Raw genomic sequence first — 5,198 nt, 5'->3', positions numbered from 1 at the left:
AAGAATGCTACTGTGAATAGCTTTTAAGGTTCTGATTACATAGTATAGTGAACAACCTATGTATTCCATAAAAAATCAAAGCAAAACATTAACAGAAAATCAAGGTACAACATTCACAATATTACAACTTATCACAGAAAATCACAATATAGTATTCACAACAGCTTATCCCAGAAATGGCCACATAGTTTCCACCATATGGAACACAAAGCTTCGAACAAAGAACAATCATCTCAAAGTACAGTAGTCAAAGTCTTCCACTCATGCAGCACACTAAATTTACTCAATCAGTCACTTATTCAACAATCAATTACAATCATTAGAAAGTACATAAATCCTCCACCTCTAGGTCACTAGTAAACTGCAATTTCACCACTACTCAGTACCCATGGAGAGGTCTTTTCATCTTGACTTGAGGCAGGCAACTCCTACATAAATCAACCAATCACCTGGATTCAAAGGCAGACAAGACAGCTCCCAGTTCCTTGTCCAGCTCTCTGGGTAGGTCCTGCTCCACAATGAAGTTCACAGGGTCCAGTCCATCTCAAATCCTTCACAATTTCTGCTCCCAAGAATTCAAGGCTCAACCAAGCCACAAACAGACAAAGTCCCTGCATCCTGGTCATACTTCCTTCAGTCTTCTGCAGCTTGTTCCAAAAATCAGAATCACCTTATCCAGCCTGGGGGGAAGGGGGCTCCTGGGCTCCTGGGTTCCTGGACTCCCATTCAAAAGAAGCTCCACCACCACAAGTTCTCAGGAAATTCTGGCTCAGTTCATGATTCTCTCTTCTGTAGCTGTTCTGCCACCAGATTCTTGTCTGAACAAATTTTGACTGTGCCTCTCTGGGGCTTTTCTTACATACACAGCATTAGCTACTTCCTGTTTCAGCCAATCCCTGTTTCTTTCACAGAGGCTTGATCAATTACTAAGTGCTAAGTACCTGCTTACTTGCCAATACAAAGGGGTCTAAAAGGTGATAGATTCAGGGTGCAGGTTAAGAGATATATATCTCTGTATATGTGTGTACACACACACACACACAGATATACATATACATACATATTTGGAGATGGCCAATTTAAGAATTTGTTTAATTGACTATGCATATTTGTTACAAAGGTTTAGGTTTTCTTTCTCTTTATTTAGGTGTGGGGCATGAGAGTAAGTGGATTTTTTGTTCATTGAAAAAATTAAATTAAAAATAAATATATACATATATGTATTCAGAAAATAATTATCAGAATATATACTTGAAGAAGATCAAACTTTCTGCTTCTTTATAGTGGTGGCTGCCAAATCTTATGGTATCCTAACTATTTCTCCTGATTATGAATTCTTTCTTCCTAGATTATTTTTTTTTTACCTGGAAGTTCTGGTTTGGGGATCTGATGTTCCTAGGACTTTTCATTTTAGGGTTCTTGTAGGAGGGCCTAGAATGGGGATATTAAGAGCTGAACTCTAGAGAGTTGACAACATGGGACAATTGGTAAGAGGAGAAAAAGAATATAAAATTGAAAAGGGAGAAGCCAATGAAGGTCATTGACCTTATAAACATCTCAGAGCAGAAGACTCAGGCTGACTAGTTGTACCCCTCTCCTCAAGATCTGAGGGAAGCCCAAAGGAAAGGTCTGCTATTTTCCCAAATTCCCCTCCCAGTTTCTATCTGTTCATAGTCACAATATTCTGCAAAATGTTTCTAATTGGGGCAGCTAGATGGCTCAGTGAATAGAGCACCAGCCCTGGAGTCAGGAGGACCTGAGTTCAAATTCGACCTCAGACACTTGACACACTTACTAGACATGTGACTTTGGGCAAGTCACAACCCCCAATTGACCTCCAAAAAGAAAAAAAAATGTTTCTAATTATCTGCATTTTGCTTCAAACACAAAGTGGTCAGGGATTAGCAAGATACACACACACACACACACCACACATAAATATATGCATATATTTATAATATACATATATATTTAAATTAAGGTAGAGAACTAAAACTCTGCCTGTTAAGAGATTTTTCTTACTTAGAAGCGCAGAGCAATTATAGTAACATCACTTAACTTTTATTTAAATATAAACTCTCTAAGCAGCATATAGAGGAATCATATGGACCCAAGAGGCATTTTATGGACCAAGATGGCAATCATATGGACTAAGAGACCAACTATATTGCACATAGGCTTAAAAAGTTAATTATTTTTTAAAGACTGTTACACATGTAAATTTCTAATTGTGATTTTTTTTAAATCTCCAACCATCCAGCCAATACCTTCATTACTGATTTTATCTCTCACCACAGTCAACTGGACCCTCTCCTCCCATTCTACAACCTTTTTTTTTTTCAAAGTTCTTCCTACATCAAACTGCCTCATTACATCATACTGCACCAATATAAGTGCTACCTAAATATGCATCATCCCTTGGGGACCTGTTTCTATGTAAATGAAATAAGGTTAAAATGAAATTCAAGGGCATCCTTGAAGGGATGTAAGTCAAGAAAGAGCAGCGCAAGGGTACATAGAAAGGCAGAAGGGCAGTCACTTTAATTACCTTGGTGCTGGTGGAGAATTTATATGCTAATTGCATATATGGATATAAGGCTCATAGGATAAGAGAAGAGACCTTAGAGGTCATCTGGTTTAACCCTCTCATTTTATGGTTGAGGGAATTGAGGATTAGGGAATGAAGGAGGTACACATGCAGAAGACATTCAGAAAAGCAAGTAATATTTAAAGAGAGTACAGCTTCAAAAGCAAGTGATAGCAGACAATCTTCATTTTTTTCCCCAACAGGGTTACTAAACTTAATTTGATAAATATAGTTTATCTAGACTTTAGAAAGTGTTTGATAAAATATCTTGTGTTGTGGAAAAAGATAGAGACATGTAGAATAAATGAGAAGACAGATTCAAAATTGGTTGAAGAGGTATTAATTAATGGTTCAATGTGAATTCAGGGGGTCTCCAGGGATTTATCTGTACCAAGGATCTGTGCTTCTTAGCATTTTTTTAAACAATAATTTGGATTAAAGTATAGATGACATCTTTATGAAGTTTACAAATGCCCAAAAGCAGGAGTGTCCTTTGGAATGGAACAACTAGAAAAAAAAAATGGCTAATAGAGAGTTGATAACCTAGGATAAACAGAGTCAAAAAGACCTGAGTTTGAATCCTACCTTGGACTTATACTAGCTACATGATCCTTGGCAAGTACTTAACCTCTGTGTCTCAGTCTTCTCATCTGTAAAATAGTGATAAAATTGCATTGTTGTTGTAAGGATTAAATGAATTGCAATCTGATGTAATATACAAATACTTTGCATACCCTAAAGCGTACATAAATACTCGTTATTCTATTTTGAATAGCAACCTACAGTATTTGCTGCAGCAGAATTTAATTCTCTCATTCTCCTCACATATGTAGAATCTCCTCCCCTCAGGCTTACCAAAAGTTCTTAGAAAAGGGAGAACAAGGGAAGGATTTGGTAAATTCTATAACTCACTGAGATTTCCTTGGAAGTAAGGCTGAGAGGACAATGGAGTTGGTACCTCTTGGTCTTACTGTGTCTGTGGCTTATGATCCAGCCAATCCCAACTGATTTAGTTAGTCCCACTTTCACTCTGCCTACTCTAATTGGCTCTAGACACACTCTGCAAGGCATTTTACATCCTTCCAGGAATATCTTAGCTCTCACATCTCTCAGCCCTGCCTAGCATCAGTGGCAAGAGAGGCAAGATTTTTAATCCTCTCAAGTTGCTCAAAAGACAAACCCAAAATAGAGTGCAAGTCAATATCTCTTTTTTGCCTGAAGCATGCAAAACTACAGCAAAAAGCTTCTTCAAGGCCAAAGGAAAAAATGAAATCTTGGCTACATACCTTTCCTCTTTTTATGTCTTTCACCCTTCACTAACCCTTTACCCCAGGCATTTTCTGTAGGCCTTAGAAATTCCTGATAAAATAGTTCCTTTAGATTTTAGCAAAATAAAATCCCTCATACTATTTTTTTTACATGAAACCTTTCTTTTTATTTTTCAAATGCTTTATTAACTTCTGATTTACATCATTCATTTCCACCAGATTTTTAGTTACAAATTTTCTCCCCATTTTTCCCCTGCCCACCACCCCAAAATAGCAGTCCCACAGGATATCCCTTCCTCTAATCAGCTCACTCCCATATCTTCTCCCGTAGCTCCTTCGACTTTTCCGATAGGGAATGGTGGATCTCTATGCCCCAGTGCCTGTATATCTTATTTCCCAATTACATGTAAAATTTTATATATATATATATATATATATATATATATATATATATTTAAACATTTGATTTTAAAACTTTGAATTCCAGATTTATTCCCTTCCTCCCTTGTCACCCACCCTTACTGGAAAGATAAGCAATTCAGTATAGGTTGTATATGTGTAGCTAATGCAAAACATTACCATAGTAGATATATAGTAAAAGACTGACTATATTTCCCTCCCTCCTATCCTACCTCCCACTTGTTCTATTCTCTACTTTGACCCCGTCCCTTTTCAAAAGAGGGTATTTTGGGGGTAGCTAGGGGGAAAAGTGAGTAAAGCGCTGGCCCTGGAGTCAGGAGGACCAGAATTCCGTTCTGGCCTCAGACACTTAACACCCACACACAAAAAAAAAACTAGCCATGCAAACTTGGGCAAGTTACTTAACCCCAATCGCCCTCCAAAAGGCGTAAAAAAAAGTGGGTGCTTCCAACTTCCCTCCCCCCAGCCTGCCCTCCCTTCCATCATCCCCCCTCTCATCCCCTTCCCCCCTATTCTCCTGTAGAGTGAAATACCCTATTTAGTGTGTATTTCATTCCCTCCCTGAGCCAAATTCAATGAGAATAAGGTTGACCCATTCCCTTTTTGCCTTCCTATTCTTCCCCTCCATTGTAACCATTTTCCCTTGCCTCTTCTATATGATAGTTTACCCCATTCTGTCTCTCCCCATCTCCTCTCCTTATATTCCTCTCTCACCTCTTAATTTCACCTTTTAAGTATCATCCCTTCCTATTAAATTGGTCCTGTGCCCTCTATCTATGTATACCTGTATACACACATTCACATATGTATTCATATGCCAATATACCTTCCGATAGACATATATATATGTATATATAATATATATATATATATTTCTATTCCCTTCAACTATTTTCATACTGAGAAAAGTTTCATCAGTTACA

This window comes from Petaurus breviceps, unplaced genomic scaffold (genome assembly GCF_028583685.1).
Source record: "Petaurus breviceps papuanus isolate PSGF00001 unplaced genomic scaffold, PetGlider_PUasm1.0 90925, whole genome shotgun sequence".
In the NCBI taxonomy this organism is placed as follows: domain Eukaryota; kingdom Metazoa; phylum Chordata; class Mammalia; order Diprotodontia; family Petauridae; genus Petaurus; species Petaurus breviceps.
This window is presented reverse-complemented; position numbering follows the sequence as displayed.